Source organism: Anas platyrhynchos, chromosome 9 (genome assembly GCF_047663525.1).
Source record: "Anas platyrhynchos isolate ZD024472 breed Pekin duck chromosome 9, IASCAAS_PekinDuck_T2T, whole genome shotgun sequence".
Taxonomy (NCBI): domain Eukaryota; kingdom Metazoa; phylum Chordata; class Aves; order Anseriformes; family Anatidae; genus Anas; species Anas platyrhynchos.
Window position 1 is genome coordinate 20,003,454 of NC_092595.1, and position 19,288 is coordinate 20,022,741.

The following is a 19,288-nucleotide window of genomic DNA, read 5'->3' on the forward strand; positions in this document are numbered from 1 at the left end:
CTGCTGGGTGTAACTCAAGCATGTGATAGGACTCAATAGAGTTTCAGTGGGAAAAACACATGCCAAAATTTAAGACCATGTTTCTACATTTCCTAGTTCTGATTTTTTTTTTTTCAGTTTACCTTCCATATACCATGTTCTTCACTTTTCCTCCTGGTGTCTTAAATTTCATTGATGGCTTTCTGTGGTAAAAGAGTAATAAAAAAATTCCTGATAACACCTATTTTTTTCCTGCTCTCTTGTGACAGCCTAAGGTGCGATAATGTGTTTTTTTTTTTTGTTTGTTTGTTTGTTTGTTTTATTTTTTTTCCACTCTATGGAATTACTGCTGCTGACTTTCAATTGGGTTTCTAAAAATTGCATTTGCCTTTCTATTCTGAACTACTGTGTTGGACTCTTGCTCTTATGGCTCAGATTATGACTCCCTATTTCTCTAATATTTTTATGACCACATTACACAAGTTGAAAACGTACTGGCAATAAAGAACACCTGAAGACAGAACTGCAGACAGGAGATAAGGGTTTAGTGTAGATACGGCTTTGCCTTTCGGTATTCTTTAAACAAGCACTTGCTATCTTTTGCCAGTGACAAGTTAGCCCTCATAAAACAATATAATACAATTTCCCTGTGAAATATTTGTACTAAATAACCTATTAAAATATTTTACGTGCTTATGTGCTCTGTTAGGTATATTATTCCGTCTCCTGACCACACAATATATTTTCTCACTTCAAAAAATGTGAAAACAAGGTATATTCAGTTGGAAATCTTGATTCTGAAGTTTTAATCATTTTTTTTTCTTTACATGAAATTCTCCTGCTGTTGGGATAAAATCATTTACTGATACCAGATTAATGATTTGTATCCATTACATGCTGATGTGGGGAGAGGGAACCTTGTATCCCTCTCTCTAATGTTTTAAAAGACATTAAAAGTAGGAGGAACCCTTCAGTCTCTGACAAATTCTTTAAATTGGTGCTAAAGGAAACAAACAAACAAAAAACACAACTACATGTTGACAGGTGGAGAACTAAGTTTGAAGAGCAGAAGGCAGCTGACCCATGACCCTGGCTTGCAGGATCTCTTCCCTGCCTGTGATCTGGAGGTAGAGGCCCACTGTACTCTTAAGGGCTCATGAAGCACAAAGTTTGTTATCAACCTGCTGGGTAGTGAGATGGAAGAAACTCATTTCTCTCTGACCAAGGCAGTCTTCACAGGTGTGACCCAAAATGCAGCAAGAGCTGTTGTTTTGGTGTGCTCTATTTATTCTTTATTTATTCTCAGGAAGTACCGTTTCCTAATAATAATTTATTCCTCTAATTTTTAGTTTCGGTGAGTCATGGTAGTATTTCTGGGCCCAACGTTATTCTCCATTTGCCATAACACAGCAGGCATATCCCGAAGGTATGTGCCAGAACCTCATTTAGCGATCTGTTTCCTCCAACTATCCTTTAGATCAGCTAGTCAAAGCAAAATGCATGTATCAGTGAGAACTAGGATGGGCTAGAAATATTACATTCAAGGCTCATTTTGCTACGCTGTGGGCTTGTTGCACAACCTTTGTGTAGCTTAGGAGCCAGTTTCCAATGGATCCTTCAGCTGATGGGGTCCCTTCATGCTTGCATATTAACAGCTGTCAATTCCCAGTGTCGATTCCCAATTAAACTGATTAGCAGGTAAAGAACTGCAAAGCACATAGTAAAGATTACAGGATAAACTAACTACAGGCACAAGTTGGAAGATATGAAATGTGTCCAGGTATTTTCTATTGAGGTCTTTTGAGCAGTATGCTTGTTTTTTTGTTTGGTTGTTTTTTTTTTTAATCATCTTCTGTAAAGGCTCTATCAGTTTTGTATCAGAGCAAACTAAGCAGCTCCTTGGTGGAGGAAGGGTCTAGCCTAAACTAAGCGTAAACTTTGAGTGTGTAAGTCCTAGATCAAAGAGAAGAGGGAGATGTGGGAGACAGTTTAACAGGTTTGTATATGGTGGCAGATACTGTAGGCAGTCCTGTGTGGTGAAATGCTAAACAGCAGGCATTACTTAGAGACAAGCTAGGGAACTGGTGGGAGGAATGGTGGGAGGTGAGTAAGGTTAAAGGTAGCTGATACTGTAGGGTCAGCTGCAGCTCAGATGAGGTCTTGTTACAAGCCTCAGGAAGTGGGATATGTCACTAGGACTTAGCAGCAGCAATGTGTGAGTGGGGTGTTACTCCAGGGGGGAAAACAGTGAGTTGCTCTCACAAGCATTCTGGAAAGGAGATTTTAAATTACAATTTCTATGCTTTGGAAAAGGAGTAGTATATGACTAAAGTGCCCTAGTTTCTTTTGTTTTCTATAAAGTGCATTTTTTTAAAGTCATTTGATTCAGCATTTGGGAGGAGATGGCGTACAGCTCATTGAACAGCCAGCATTCATTTCCCTGTATGTCTGCCTGAGAAATGAGGTTTGACCCAGTGTTAATGACACTGAAGAATTGAACTGCTTTGTTACTGCTAACGAAGATCTGACAGAAGGGTTAAATTTAGATGTAAGCCTCTGGGAAGAAAGTGTCTGGGTTTCTTTAATACATACCATATTAGGTAAAGAAAAGATTTTGGGATTTTTTTTTTTTTTAATTACTGTTGTTATTTTTTTGCTGTTTTGCCTAGCTTGCTTCTATAGGCTGTTTAAAACTGGAGGAGATGACAGTTCTGATTTCATATATACCTTCCTAATGAAGGGAATAACAACATTAGATTTAAACATCAAAATCTTGGGGTTGGCCCATAAATAGCCATTGTTTTCTGGCTTCTGCACGTCAGACTTCTGTGGTAAATACCACCATCATAAATGATTGGCTTAGGTTTTTGTGGCTATAAGTTGGGTGTATTTTCATTTGCAGATCGGGAATCATAACAAGGCCATTACAATGAATGTTTTTTTTTAGCTTGTCAAGTGTAATAATTATGGAAATGAATAAATGAGTATGCTTTTATTGTTCTGTTGACATGGCACTACTGAATTTGTGTGTAATAGCATAATGCACGATAGTTGGAAGACCCCTATCCTATCAAAAAGCTGTCCAATTAACTCTGAAAAAAATAAATGTTGTGGTTTTGTTAATATTCTTCTATCACTCTGGATAAAAATATATGTAACTACATTTCACAAATAGTGAAGCACAATGAGACAAGTCAGATGTTTAGCTGGAGCCATGGAACAGGTCATCGAGAAATTTAGAAGCTGTTTGACCAAAAAAACAGCAGGGAGACTGTGGCAAACAGGTTTCTCTATGTATTTAGTAGGCTTTGTTTTTCTTGCTCCTTGAGGGAACTGTTTTGTAGCTTACAGAATCTCTGAGGAGATACCCAGAAGATCTAGTAGAAGAGAACAGTGGAGAAGGATAGTAAGTAGGGAAAGAAGAAAAGCAGCTTTCTTCTTTTTTGTGTGTGTGTGTGTTTTTAATAAGATCAGAGGTCAGTAGAGTGGAAGATGAGGACAGTGGTATATGTAACACTGAGGAGGAACAGAAGGCAGGATGGTTTGCAGACAGAAATGAGAATGAAGACAGGGTCAGTCATGTCAATAGCTGGGGTGCTTGTTAGAAGGAGTAAAAGCCCTACTTGCTGAAAATTTGATTTCAGAGTTGCAAACTCCCATATATTTAATGGAGAGAGGGGAATGTAGTCAATTTCATGGCCTTTTTAAGAACTGCAGAGAACACTTTTCATGACTTAGGCTGTCAGTTTTCAAGAAAGGTGTGTTCAAACTCTATCAGTTGTACAGAATAGCTTCCCAGGTTATCTGGAAAACAGATAGCTTATCATATCAGAGAACACTTAAAAGATTTTGTTTAGACTGGGTAGATAAGACGAGTTATGATTGCTGCTTACTAATATGTCAAGGGAATAAACAACAGAGACCAGGAAAGTAAAACACTAAGCTTAAGGTCAATATTAGCAGAGGGACTGTGAGTAAGTTCAAGTTGAAGAAAAAGTGAGGGGAAAAAAGAAGTGAAAAGTGATTCTGGTGTGATTTTCTACAGTACCTGGAGTCTGGAATGGAATATTGAAGTCCTGAATGCACCCTGCTGTCAGATGGGTGTCTCAAATTTGAATCCGCCATGCAGTTCTGTTTCAGGCACTCTCTAAAGCCTGGACTTTTGTCCTTAGTTTACTTTGAGAGCTGAGGGTAAACAAAATATCCCATGGATCATAAATGAGTTTGCTGATGTGGAAACCTTAAAGGATTTCAGTAATTTGTTCACTTCTTAATGAAACAATCTCTTCGCAATCTTTTCATCAAAAGGCAGAAAGAAGAGTGTCTTATTTAGAAAAGGTAAATGTGTGACTGTGTTGGTTTTGCACAGCTGGAGTAAGCAAAAACACAGAGCTTGAGACTGCTGTCAGCTGCAGTTACTGCAACTCTGTTGTTTTTTGGAAGACAGTGGGAATAAATGAGGGGAGGGATCACAGCAACGCATACTGCTCTGTGGTGTCCTGGCCTTTCAGGTTTAATGTAAGCAGCCGAATTTGGACAATTGAGCAAATCTTAGATGTCCAGGAGAACTACAGAAGTGCTCTCAGGCCACTAGCAGTTGCCTAGGAAGTCAGCCACGTTGCTGCTCTCACTTGATAAATGTGGCTAAATAATTAATTTCCATCTGGAGGAGATGTTACTTCTCTAGTTTGTCTAAGCCTAGACAAAGAATTTGCTGACTCAGCTGTACATTAGGGAGCTAAGCTTCATTACTGCTAATGAAGCAATTAAGGAAGTATAGAAAGAAAGCTTAGCTTTTTTTCAACCAATAATACATGAAATTTTGATACCTAGCAGTATGGTATAGTTCTTGTTTCCTGGATTGTACCCTGGATGTTACACGTGTGACAATGCTCAGCCTCCCTCTTGAAATGTAACAGCTGTAGCGAAAATGGAAACTGCTGGAAAAGCTGCTGCCATGAGTGGAGGATGTCGAGCATTAATGTGTTGTTTATCCTAATGAGGCAAATGTTTCCAATTTTATTTTAAATCTATCAAGTCTTTGATTACTTTCAGTAGGCTGTGGAAACTGCTTACTATGTTCCAGATTCTTCTGGAAGTCTCTTCCATTACTTTTAGAAATGTGGTGTTTTGTTGTGTTTTTTTTTTTTTTTTTTTGTTTGTTTTTTTTTAAAAAAAAAAAAAAGCTGATATTTTCTTAAAGGGCCGTAAAAATGATAGTTGACTTCTCCCCCATCTGAAGAACTACCTTTGCCTAGAAAAGGCACTTATAAGAAGGCACTTACACCTGCCTGCAGTGTAAGTGATGCCAGTTTGAAAGATGGTTAACAATGGGAAACTGGAAACTTTTAAGTTAATCTGCTTAGGTAAGTAAGACTTTGGAGTACTGATTAAGTTAACTTTTGGCAACATCTTAAGAAGACTATGGTGAGTAATTACTGGTAGCTATGTGACAGGTCATCAAGTATGACAGATGAAACCTCAACCTGTTGTGGGGTAGTTTCTGTAGTACACAGAAGCTCATGAGTGTTCGGAGGTTGTATCACAGCCCCAAGTACAGAGCTCCAATAACTCTTCTGTGGGTGCTTGGTTCCTCTCCTGTGCAGCACAATCTCATTTTCTTTAGCCTGTTGTCTAATTAAATGCAATCCAGTTGAATGGGTTATCTTCCATTAGTTTTTTGAATATACTCTGGAAAATCTTTTGCACGTTTTCTGTAAGCTTAGGCACAATGAACCTCAAGGATTCGTACTATGCTATAAGTCCCTTAACCTTGGTTAAGTCACCGCTTGGGTTAGTTTGATCTTATCAGCCCTTTGGAAACAGCGCTGGGTTTTGATGCGATTATGGGTGAGAGCTGATGGAGATAGTTTTAAAAAATTCTTTCTTTGGAAGTTAGGTTGTTAGTAAGTGGTGGGAAGAGCTATATTTAATTTTTTATCTGACATAAAATGAGATTTCACTGATAATCTTGATTTTTGTGATGAAACATATGTCTAACAACCCGTGAATGTATAGAAATTCTGTAACCAGTGTGATTGGTGACCTACATTTCAAAACCATTATTTTAACCACACTATAAAATTTTCCATCTCTTTTTAAAAAGACTCTTTTGAATTTCTATCTTTTAAAAAACCAGAGTTTCTGACTAACATATCCTTAATTCTTTCCCACAATGTTCTTCCAGTTACATTTGAATCTCAACTTAAGTTTGTCAAGTGAGCAAAGCAGCAGTCTATTATGTGTTTACAAAGCCAAATCTGTGTGGCTATGCAATTTGCATGTGCTTTAAGTATCTCCAAATGAAAATCACATGTTCTGAAATCCAATTTTGCTGTACTGTACTGACTTTGTTTCCTGTTATCCTTCAAGCTCTGAGTACGGAACAGTAGAAGCTGAATGTGTTGTCTGTTCCTGTGTTTTATCTAGACCAGAGTGCAAGGTTAAAGTTCTGAGATGTCTGGCCGCATTTTTACATGAAATGGAGTCTGCTGAAAGGTTTGTGTAACTTGAGGCTTATCTCTTGCTTCTGTTAGGGTAGATGTTTTTGAATTATTTTTGATAAGGAACAGTTATTATGAATCAAGCCCTAGTTATTAGCCACCATCTGTCATTGTAAAGGAAAAAAAAAGGGCAGCCAGAGCATAGTAACAGTGTGAGGTAACTGAGAGAGAATGAGAAGAGCCTTTCTATTGCAACTTTTTATTTGAAGGTGGGAGAGAATGTCAGGGTAAAGACTAAAGCTGTGGAGAATCCAGTATGAGTTAGAGTTTTCAACATTAAGTTCTGGAAGAGGTGGCATGGATCTGCGTATAAGGCATATCTGAGACTAATCATCCCTAGAATGAGATAGCATATGGGAATACTGCAGTAGTATGTGATACCAAGATTTTAAAAACAGGTACTGCTGCTGTGTTACAGTGAAAAACAGTACGCAAGTACTTGTCTCTTTCTTCTCACAAAGCTGAATTCATAGTGTTTAGAAGACAAATTGCTAGCCGTTCTGCAACAGCTGTTTCCAAAGCAATAAGCTAATGGTGAGTTGGATCTAAGTTTGTGGCACCTGCTGCTTCCTTAAGGTAAATGTACTTAATTTAAGAATGTATTCTTCTCAGAGCTTGGTAAGTAACAAGGATTTATCACGTTATGAATATTGACTGTCTCTCATTTAAAAAGAAGAACAAAAAACAACATAAACAACTAACCTCTAGGTTGTAATCTAACTCCCATGTAGTTATTGGGCTGGAACCCTGCAAAAGAACTACTAATATAAACCTCATAAAGAGTATGTCTGAACCGCTTTTTGAAATATTTGTGGACAGCAGTTCAGAATACGCTGGGAAGAATTAAAAGCAAGAAAACGTAGGTGGCATTTACAGGAAACGGTTATTCCATTTTTATACAAGAAACCAATTGCAGTGATGCACTTAAACTGTTTGGGTGGGGGAGGTAAGGGGGTGTAAGGTGGGAGGAATCATGAAATCTGAACATATGTTAAGTGTTAGAAGTGAGACTTCCAATTTCATTTATATTTAGTGCAAACAGATGGGATTTTTGTTTCCTAATCCTTTGAGTTGCCTTTCAGAATTTCACCCTAGATTGTGCCCACGACACTTTCTTTTTTTTTTTTTTTTTTTTTTTCTTCCTGTGGCTAGTTGCATGTTAGGAAGAACTGGAGATTCAAGGACATTCTTATAATTTATTCCTTCAGAAATTTCATCGAATAGCAAATAAGTTATCTGCTATGCATATGAAACCTAATTCTATAAACAGAATGTAAAAGGGTAGAAAATAATGAAGACTGCTGGATTACTGATGATTGATGAAAATAGACTTGTGTTTCTTTTGAAAGACAGCAAATAGAGAAACTAACAAAGGGTAACTAACAAGTACCTTTTGAAAACCATTCTCTTCTCCATTTTCTGTGTTCTCCTGCTTTTACTTATTAGTGAGACTTCCGAAAGGAGGACCTGCGTTTTCAAAATCAGATGACAAATGTAGACTGAAACTTCCATACATGAATAATTTTCCAGTGCTGCCTTATGCTGATGTCATTTAAGAGACATGCTAATTTTTTTTATTTTTTTTTTTTGTGATACTAGAATAGGTTGCTTTGGAAGCTAGTTTTCAATCTCAGTCTAGTTCTGGAAACAAATAATAGCTTAAAACAAGATTGAATTTTTCCCCATTTACATCACTGCTTAGAAGACACAGATTTTTTTTTTCTTTTTTTGGCTAAGCAATATGTTGCTTGCATACATTTAAGCAACACTGTATAATGCCTCAAAGAAGTATGTACCATGATGGCAACAATAGGCAGTGTAAAAGAAAAAAAGAAAGGTGACCAAGTGACAGGTTTGTTTCACGTGATCCAATAAGTATGTCTACCACTGTGATTACAGTTTGAGAACTTCAGTAGTTGGGATTTGGGCTGCAACCTCAGTAGAGGCTTGACTTAATTGACTTTAATGATCTTTGGCCAGACACTAAGCATCACAGATTTAGACTACACCAAGCGACTTCTCAAATTCATAGTGAATGTAATCAGTGAAGAGTTCAGTGTTGGCTAATCTTCAGCTGAAATCAATAAATCAACCTAGACAAGGAGAGATTAACAAAGTCAGAAACATTTACTGTGATGTTTGCTTTTGTAGTCTTTTTGAGAGTTCAGATAATAGAGACATCAGTTAAGAGCAGGATAAATATCAGACGACTTCCAGTGCAACAGCCTTTTCCTTTCTTAATGGGTGGTGTGCATTTAGCTTTAGAGTCAGCTGCCAAATCACTGGGTATGTTTCTATCCAATATCACAGATGTGGCCAGTGAAAACGTCAGCATTCAAACTTGTTTAATAGAAACCGGAGGGTAGATTTTGAGAGAAAACATCCATGTCCAAACCTGCTTTACAGAAAGCAGGGCTTTTTCAAACTCCATTTTCAGTTTTTGTTCTAATTACCAGGAAGTCTTCAACGTTCAGAGTGAAAGTTGGTTGCAATGCATGGATGTGCATGAAGGAATAATTGCTTGAATAAAACAGAGCAATTGTCAAACAGTGTGGCAATTCAAGTTCCTTGGACTCTAAATCAAACTCAAGTGTGCTATCACCTAAATGTCTGTGCCAACAATGGTAACTTCCATGGGGTGAAAATACCGTATTTATCCACTCTTATTATCCAGGTTGTTTCATGCAAATATCCTTTCCCCCCACCACCTGTAGTTCTGTAGACTTGGTAGATACCATGGTTTCATCCTCCATGTGATGTGGTTTTGCTGTGTGGTGTTTTTTGGTTTTGTTAGTTTGTATTTAGGGCAGGAGGATATTTTGTTTTGCACAGCCTTGTTTTATAGGCCCCAAATAATGATGCCTCTGGTAGTCAGGTGTGATCAATGAGGTTGTTGTTAAACAGGCACAGTGTCTGCTGAGTCAGGATGTCTGAGATGGAAGTGGTTTGGCAGTGTTTGTCCACAAAACTAGAAACTAAGCTGGCTCTCCTGATTCCAGTGGTCTTTGGCTTGTGCAGGAGAGAGAGGTACGTGGGGGGTTTGATGGGGTTGTGTTTTGCTCCGTAACACGTAAAGTCATTTGGTTGTGGCTCAGAACATTTACAGGCAATTGGTCAGAAAAGTGAGCCAAAATACAGCACTGTGGTAGTTGACAGTGATTTTTTTACATTGCTTTTGACACTGTGATTAGCATGCAGGAGGGTATAGGCAGCTGTGAGACAGATGGAGCTGCATATGTTTCCACACCCAAGAGGGAGGCTTGCATACAGAAGTACAATCAGGAATAAGGCTGAGTGAATGATACAAAAGGGCATTCGTACTGAGATACCTGAACTTGCAGGTAAATTCAGTTTGGTATGGGTGATGATGGTTTTTGTGTTAACTTTCTGACTATAAATGTTTTTTGCATTGAAGTCCATAGAACAGTAGAGTGGAGAAGTACTAGGAAGTGATGACAGCAATCCAAATTAAAGACTGTTGTATTCCTTGTGCATCCAGATCTGGGAACGGCTGGACCTTCCATCTCCCAAAAACCAGTGGCGCCTTGCCACCACTAACTAAAAAGGTCTGGTGAGAAGAGCAATGCCATGGTCTTTTATTTTCTCTCTTGCTGTACTGCTGAAAATGTCTGCAAAATGAGGTCAGAGATGCTGCTATGCTGAGCCTTCAGGACAGGCTGGATGTGAAGATGAGTTGTTTATTTTGGGGGCTACCTTTTCTCCCATAGATCAGTGAGCCAGAGCATGGAAGAGCTCCAGAGGCAGGAAAACAGAACTCTAGCCAAGCACCTGCCTGCTTGCTGTACCCTCATGTAGAGGGACGAAACTTTATTCAAATGTTTTGATCTCAGGTCAGCAACAGCCCTTGGCACTGGTCAGGGCTATATGCAGGCAGATATACCCAACATGTATGAAAGGAGCGCTGCCTTCAGTGTGAGATCAAAAAAAGTTTGAGTAAGGATTCAGATTCGTATGCTCTGTTATCACTTCCTCCTTTAATCTTTTTTTTTGGAGATAATAGGACTTAAAAAAAAAAAAGTCTATGTTTCAGCCTTATTAACAGCCTGTTATGTCAGCATAAAATCAGAACAATGATATAGAGGGCTAAGCTCCCAGGGTGCATGCACTTGAACTGTGGAGAACCGAATGAATGCACCAAAGGTAGCTCACAGAGAAAGACCTGGACGTTCCTGAAAAATCCCCTTTCCTCTCACAGCCAGTCAAAGGTACCGGAGAGCCATTTCTTCCCTTTTTAATGAAGAAAAATGACCGTTGACATTAAAGTAAGCATAGAGAACTTCAGATAAGTGAGAAGACAGTTAAGGTTACAAAGCCAAATGTTGTCAGTAATCATACATGTGAAGCTTCCATTCCTATGATTTGGGGTAGGACATGAATATCTGCACACGTAGCCTTTTATGGAGTCACTGTTTAAAAAAAATAAAAATGGGGGGACAAATCAGGAAGATGAATCAGGTTATGATGCCCCAGTTTACTTGTGTGTTTCCTTCCAGCCATAGCTGTACTAGAAACAACAACGCAGGAGTGAATATGAGAACACGGTTTCTGCTGTGCGACGTTACACTGGGTACTGGATGACTTGGGACATGTAGAAATCCTGCCTCCTACTGTGGTGTTGTCCTAGATAACCAGACTTCTTGTTTGTTTGTTTTTCTGCTGTATCCTGTAAAATGGTTTATTAACAAATTCTGAGGATGAGACCGTACTTAATCGTTCAGTGGGTATCACAAGCACAGTGTTACTGCTACAGTAGATTAACTCACTTGGTTTCTGATCAGAATATGTCAAGCACTGTTTGAATTACCGAATATTAGATAGGCGTTTCACTACAAGTTCTCCAGATACATAAAGTTCTGCCTATTTCAGGAAGAGCAGATAAAAGCAGCTCACCTGAAATATGTGATTCCCTTTATTCCGGTTTGTCACAGGAAAACAGTAGTGGGACCAACATCTGATATTTTGGCACCTCTGTTCTTGCTTTCTACCCTTTGAGCTTCATTTCTGTTACTGCTCTTACCATGACAGCAGGAGCTAGAAGACCTGCCCTTTGTTCCTGCTTGGCCTTCACGGTAGCTGCGCTGAGCTGTCCTCATGGTGGTACCCTGCCCAGAAAGATGGGAAAGGCAGAGGAGCTAGAGCTACCAGATGCACAGTAACATCTGCAAAATACCAAACAATATATTTCAGCTTAACTTTGTTGCAATTGATTTGCTCCAATGTCCTGGGAGCTTTTAACTGAGTTTAAGGACATAGCTGAATTCAAGCAACTTGGAGATTTCCAATCAGCAGTCATCTGTGGTATGCTTTGAGTGCTTCAGCAGAAATGCATTCAACACAGCCATGCTTTGAAGGCCAACTAAGTGATCAAACTTTTTGAATGTCGTGTGAGAATCTAGTTCTGTACTTTGGAAATCTATCCGTCCTTCTTGTGTGCAGACACTGACAACAAAGAACGCCAGTAACACGATGTTGTATGCTCCTCAACTCTCTGCAGACTGGCTTTTTGGTTTGTCACCACCCACAGTTTTCAATACGTGCACTCTCACCCCACTCTAACCTGCAGTTCTTCAGTTTTTGATTACAGATAACTAGGGCAAAGCCCAGAACAAAAAGGAGCTTTTATAGTCTTCATGTTACATACAGGGGGAAGGAGGCACTGTGTTAGTACACTCTAGTAGCTGTGAGAACACTGCTGCTCTTGATAGAACTTTCAATACACCAAAAAATATACTTTAATCTCCACTGAACTGAACCTCAGCCAACTTGCTGTGCTGCCTGTGCAAGAGCGTGCTGGTGAGATGCTGAACCATCTAGATTGAGTTAGTGACCTACGTGAAACTTGACATTGCCGCAAAGATCTTGCTCTGCAGCTTAACCACAGGGTCTCTAAAAATAGGAGTGTCATTGGTCAAGTCTGATGGTATTTACTGCGACTAGTAAAGTTAGTGACACCACTGGGGCAAAGCACTGAAGGCTGAGAGGCTTTCAAATCACCACTGGAATGCACAGTTACTTATCTTCAGTTACTAATGTTTTATTCAAGAAACAAGACCCAAACTGCTTTATTGCAATACTATGGTAGTGGTTCAGTGTGGGCATCAGGGATGCCCATAGAGGTAAAGCTGCTAGCGGTGCTTCAGACCAGAAGGTTAGAATGGTATTGCTAATGCTACTGAATATTGAATATTAACATCAGAAGGAAATGACCAGTAACCTTTGGAATAAGGCACTTATCACCCAAAAATGAATTTGGCCTTTGTATATGGATTATATAATTTGCCACATCTATATACACCTGCATAGTGGGGGCTGGTTGAGCTGTCCACCACAAGATTGTTTTGCTGGGCAAGATTTTGTGTTTGCTGGTCTGGTATTGCTGAAAATTTCTTGGTCCTATTGGAACTGCAGTGTAGGAAATTGCGAATCTATAACTGGTTCGAGACAGGCTGCAGTGGCTGGCTGCCAAAACCATTTCATATCATTCTCACGAAGCTATAACAACAAAAAGCTACTGAGGACTTGATATTGTGCTAGGAGCCTAACCAGTTAAAGTTCCACTTTTGCCATATAAAAGAGCAAAGAAGTTACTACACGTTATATATGAGAAGAATGACAGTTTTTTAAGAGGTTCTATGTTTACAAAAAATAAATCAGCTAAGTTCAGGCCTGGCACTGCCTGTCCTCCTTTCTTGTCATTTGTTCTCAGATAAGCCCATCTGGATTCAAGGAGTGGCTCAGTGCTGTGCTTCCATGACCTGGAACTGGAGCAGTTATATTTGACAACAGTTCTGTTCCTCCTGTTTGCCTTGATAACAAAATCCTTTTCCTTTCAAAGATGTTTTTTGTGTATCTGGGTATGTTGCTCTTGTCAATATCAGTGGTTGTTTCTCTGCTGGAGCCCTTTGGACTCTGCACCACTCCTTATTCACATGATGCTCTTGCATTCCTCCTGGAGGCAAAAACACGTCCATGCTGCTAGAGAGTGAAAACGTACTGCCTGCGCAGGGGTTAGCAGTAGCTCTTCTTCCCATCTTCTGGCAGGAGCAAAGCAGCTTTGTTTTTATTAGTGGTAAGCTGATAAAAGCTTTCCGATCTCTACGCCCATGTTTCTTTGTCCATTCCTCCAAACTCACACCAAGTATGCAAAGTAAGAAGGCTTCTTGTTCCGATGTCTAGTCAGCGGCACTGAGGAAAGGTTTGAAGCAAATGGAGTCCCACTGCAATAGCATTTCTGTCAGAGCCTTGGAACTAGAACTGCCTACAGCAAGTGTGCAGATTGTATTTAATGTCTGACACATCCATTTATATTAACATATTATGGCAGAAGATGGAACTGTTCCTGAGGAAAAGCCTCCAAATGAATTACCAGTGCAAGCTGGCTTTCTAGTCTTTAGAGCTCTGTCCACGCTCCAGGTTTCAGCTCTATCTTAGCTGCAACCAAGACTATGGAGAAAACCTCAGTGAAATTTGGAAATGGTTCTTCTACTGTTCCTTATTCAATCACTGAATGATTTTTTGTTGTTGTTGTTGTTGTTGTTGTTTTTTTGTTTTTTTTTTTTTTTAATTATAGTATTTGTTTGCTTAAGCTATTGTTTGTAGTAGAAGTAGAAATTTGCTTCTTGCAAAAGCAGTATCAATGTGTGACTATATTGGAAGAGAACAGCAGAGATAATATTTCCCATTTTTAATTTTTAAAATGTTCCTGGTAGTAAACTTGAAGGAAGTGGTTCAAACTCACCTGCTGACCCCAAAGACATTGCTATGTAGATGCTTTTGGGGAAGGTTCGGTGAGGTATTCCTGAAGACTTAGAGCAGATGCAGACAGTTTGTACCTTCCCTGAGATGTGCTGTGGGCACTGACATGGCCATGCATGTCTCCAAACTTTCAGCTAAATATCCAAGACTAGCTTTTCAACTGGGTTGTAATAAACTTTTACTTTTGCAGGCATGCATTTGCATCCAGTATGCTTGAATTTGTGATATGTATATTATATATATTTATAAACCAAGCAGAACAAATCCTTAGTGATCTATAATCATGCTATTGAAGTTGCTAGTCTGATACTGGGACATTTAAATCTAAAAGCAGGTATTCTTATGGTGGTTCTTATAGGATTATAAAAAATATCAAAATGCTAAATCCAAGTTTGTACTTCGATTTACTGTATTTAGTAGTGCAGTACTGAATGTAAATACACTATCAACAAATCTCTGATGGGTATGAGTGCTGAGAGAGGAGGATTAGGGCTATACCATCGTGTTGAGGTGTACTTTGAAGACTTAAGAAGGTAAAAAACTGTTCTTATCAGCAAAATACAAGAGGCTTGGGTTCGATTTAAAAATTCTGCTTTTCCAAAAAATATTTAAAGCTCTTAAAGAAGGAATCCAGCTTCCACTTCCAGGAAGGTGAGAGAGATGAGGTGAGACTTTTCTCCTCCCTGTTGCCTTGTTCTCCTGCGTGGCTGCTGACCGGCTGTGCTGTGACTCGCCAGCCAGCCTCCATGGCGAGCCTTTGAGCAGGAAGGGAGCAAGGGCAGGTGGGTGGTGGGTGACTGTCCCCACACCTGCCAGACAGTTTCTTCCTGGCTTTGGGGGGAAGAGTGTGCTGCAACACAGGAGCAGACTCTGCACTGTTCCGCTGGACAAGTAGTTACAGTTTAGCCCTATATTTATTCAGAGAAAGAAGGCTCCAAACTTGCTAGTTTTTCAGCAAGACGTGGACAGAAGATTAGTTCTTCTGTATGTATTTTCCCTTCCCTTGCCACTTTCCCCTCTTTTAGCAATGCACAGTCATTGCCTTGATGTCACTGCAGATTTATTATATGCTGCCTGTGCTGCCTCACTTTTCAAAGAGGCAGTATATTTTTTTCCAGGCAAGTTCTACCTCCACTGAGAGGCCTGAACTTTTCTTGTTCAGAGTCACTTGTAATAAACACATGATAAGGAAGATGCTAGCTTGGCTAAACTTAAGTAGCCTCTGCAACACAGACAGGGAGAGTGAAAATGTCAGGTAGTGGATGGGTGGAAGGCCAGACAGCATGAAACCCAAGATGCTGTTTTCTTGTTGCTGTTGTTCATGAGCATTGTCTTCCAGTAGTTTAGTCTTGTTGGCAAATGATTTTTGCACTGTTTGCCTTATGTGAGATACAAAGTATTTTTATGGGAATCAATGGGTAAAGTTACATATTTATATATATATATATATTTAAATTGTTTTATGTAGCTATGGCTACTATGAGAGATTACATATTGAAGTACTTTTCTTAGCTAAAAATTTCAAGAACAAGTAAAACTCATAAAATGGAGAACTCTCCAATGCAGTGAGTGGCTGGGGGCTTTGTTCTGGTTAGCTTGCCTGATTTCAGCAATGAACAGGAATTTATGGAGAACTATAATGCAATAGAGACAATTACATGGATTTGCGAATACTAACAGCCTGCTGGTTATCCTTGAGAGGTAAGTCCTTGGTAGGAGTGCAAAATGAGCCCAGTGTGTTCTTCTGGGTTGGCAAAAGCTGTTTTGAAAATATCACTGCTGTGAATGGAAGAAGAAAGAGAAAGTTAGCGTGATCTGCCTAGAAGAACAGCAGATGAAGGAAGCAGTGTGCTGAGTCTGATATGGATGAAGCTGAGGCTAAGACTGAGCACTTGGATTTGATTGCCCTGCGGTGTGGTAATGAGTTCCCTTAAGAGTCTGATTGCTTCTAGGCCAGAACTACTATTAGCCATAACATAGGCTTCCTCTCCTTCTAACACCCAGCAGAATTTGGATCTGGCCTTTATGCTCTGCCTCCTATCTGACGTGCTACAGCTTGGAGGAAGTTGTTGTGTCGACAACTCGTGATAAGGCAAAGGGGAACTTGTACTGGAAACGTTCCCTTTTCCAGACAGTTATCAAAGTCCTTGCAGCTTCCCGTCAAAACAAGCAAACCCACAACAACATGTATTGAACATGGTCGTTAACCTGCAGTAGTCCTAAATGCTTTAAAAGCAATCAGCATAAAGACATCCTAATCTTTTTGGCTGGCACTGTTATGTAATTGCTATGAACATTTCCCATCCTCACCTCTTCCATTTTCTCATCTCCCATCTCTCAAGCTGCTACCTGCCACGTTTTGATCTGTGCTTATCAACTCCCTTTGGGCCCAGCTTCAGCTGGAAGCGACCGCAGCCTGGGGTAGAAAGGGCCTGGGACTGATTCGTTGTAGCAGAGACACATAAGAGCAGAAGCAGACAAGGAAGTGTTAGGCTTTCATGCTGCTTTCCAGCAAGACAGAGCTGAGAATTGAAGCCCTTTTAAAAGCAGTAATGCAATTACCAGTCATTTAGTGAAAAACAGGTCTTTTACTAGCAGCAGTGTAAAAGCACAATGTCCTCAGCAACTCGGTGTGTAAAGCACCGCCACCACTGAGATGGGTGCGTAAGGCACCTACTGGGCAGGTATTTGCCAAAGCTCTCTAACAGTACTTTTTAGCTTCCTTCTTTGCTTCGGCCAAGGTACCTTTGAAACAGCTTAAACTCTGCTCTCGGAAGTCCATCTGGAGCCCATGTAGTTGACAGGATTATTTCTGCTGCCTTCGTGGAGCTTTGATGTAACAGCAGATATGAAATGGAATTTGTGTATTTATAAGCTTTAGACAGAATTAGCTCTACAAGGAATTTGAAAAAGTATGTGCCCTCTATTAGTCTAATCTAAATGATTGTTTATATAAAGATGGAAACAGGCAGGGGTTTTTTTTGTTTTTTAACAATGCCACAGTTCATTTCTAATATTAGTAACAACTTATATAACCCTGTCGTGTGAGTCATAAAGAAATCTGGGCCAGAGTTGTCATTTTCCAAATAATGCCTGTTTAGAAAGCTTCCATTCACATGCTGCCCATATTTTTCTACAGATTTTTTTGCAATGTTAACTTGATGTCAGAATAATCGGATGTCATGGTGCTTCAAACATCCACTAGATTCAGTAATGGTTAAGACGGGATGAAATGTGTTTTGGCAAGAAAAAAAAAAGAGTGATGTGCAGCTTCATGGATGATTTTTCTGAAGCCTAGGCCTGGTTCATATTTCCAGGGTTTGAATTGCATCCTATTTGGGTCCCAACCAACTCATTGCACTGTTAGACTTGTCTTTATCCAGCACAGCAGAGAGCATGACGACAGCAGCATGATCACTGTGTCCTAATGGCGAGGTGTGCTGGCACAGGACTCTGGAGTAGCTGTCTGATACTGACTGCCAGGGTGCAAAATCCACAGTCACCCAAGCAGCTGTAGTTGTAGTCACTCACATTCTGTTTAATTAAACTATGGTTTCTGGAGTGCTTCATCAATGGGAGTTTTTTTTTGTGTTGTTTTTTTTTTTTCTTTTTTTTTTTTTTTTTTTTTTAAAAGTTCAGTTCATAAGCTAGTGAGACAAATACAGATTTTTATGCTGTATGTACAAGGTTTCTAGTTTGCCTCATTCTTTGCATTTGCAGCTGAAATGTCTCAGATATCTCCCTGTGATAATGGACATGTAGACAAAAATTGATTGGTAGCACTGAGCGTAACCTTAACGGCTCTTCTGTTCTCCTCCTTTAGCACTTCATCTTATTTGAAAAGATAATATGATAATGAACAAACTTGTTTGAACATGAAACATAGCTGAAAGGGACTAGGTCTTGTGTTGCACCCAATGCAGTAGTGCTCAGCTTATCATGAGAACTTTCCAGTTAGCTGCAATAAATAAGTATGCACTTTTAAAATCTAGATCTAAGAGAGTTTTCAGAATAATCAACATCGAACATGAAGCATTTTCACTAGAGATGGTAGTTCACAGTCTGTTCTAAAACCAATCATGAAGAACAGAATCATTTTACAATAAGATTTGGGAAGCAGAAGAGTCACTAGTCTCTGGAAAATGTGGACTGAGCAGAAATCCCAGTGACAGCATTCTGGAGAAGCCAACATTAATGATACAGCTTTTTGTTGCATCTCTGGAGGTGGAGATAGGATTGAGGCTCATTGAGCTCCATCACCAGGGAGGGCTGCGCATACACTGGAGGAAGTACATGAAATATAGAAATGCATGTGCCACGCCCTGGACTGCCTCATGGTGCAGCTTTACAGTACTCTACGTGATACTATATTTGAACAGGTCAGCCATGGTCACAGTTAAATGGACCAAAAATACTTTGGTATTAAATTATAAGACTGTTATTTAAATTATAAGCTGTAACCATTTATTCAGCCTGTTATAGAAGATAAATGCAACTGTGTGTAACAAATTACTCTGAACTGATTACTAGAACTTATCTTTGTCCCTCCCCTTTCTGCAAAACAGGACAGTCTAGAAGCGTCATTTGAAATAATTTATATTCATAGACCTTATATTCATAAATTTGTTCCTCAAAACATGCTTCACAGCATGAAAGTCTTCAAACATCTGAAAACGTAAAGCAAAACTACATAAACAAATTGTTTGCCTTTTCTAGGGTTAATGCCAGCATTTACAGGACAGGTGTTCCTGCAGGTGTTTAACCGAAGGTATGGGAACCAAGGCAGACTCAAACACTTCCCTTGACTCAGATCTGACTTGCTCAGATCTTGGAACAAGTTAATGGCAGACAAGGTTAAAAAAAAAAAAATAAAAATCCATTTTGGTGATTCAGAGATCTGCAGTTGTGTTATTTTCCTTCTGTTCTGGGAGGAATAAGCAAAGAGGGATAGGTAGTTTATGTTGTTGATCTATGTAGGCAGTGAAAATGTCCCAAGTGTATATGGTAGTGCTTTTTGATGGAAAAGGGAA

At 39.5% G+C, this 19,288-nt stretch overlaps 1 long non-coding RNA gene across 2 annotated transcripts in view; it reads left to right on the top strand.

Annotated features, from left to right (window-relative positions):
- The first annotated feature begins 2,130 nt into the window (after positions 1–2,130).
- Positions 2,131–19,288, top strand: part of LOC106017894 (uncharacterized) — a 35,826-nt gene continuing 18,668 nt past the window's right edge. For both annotated transcript variants that reach the window (XR_002403370.4, XR_002403369.4), the window contains exon 1: positions 2,131–2,194. This is a non-coding gene — a long non-coding RNA (uncharacterized lncRNA). The remainder of the gene's footprint in view (positions 2,195–19,288) is intronic.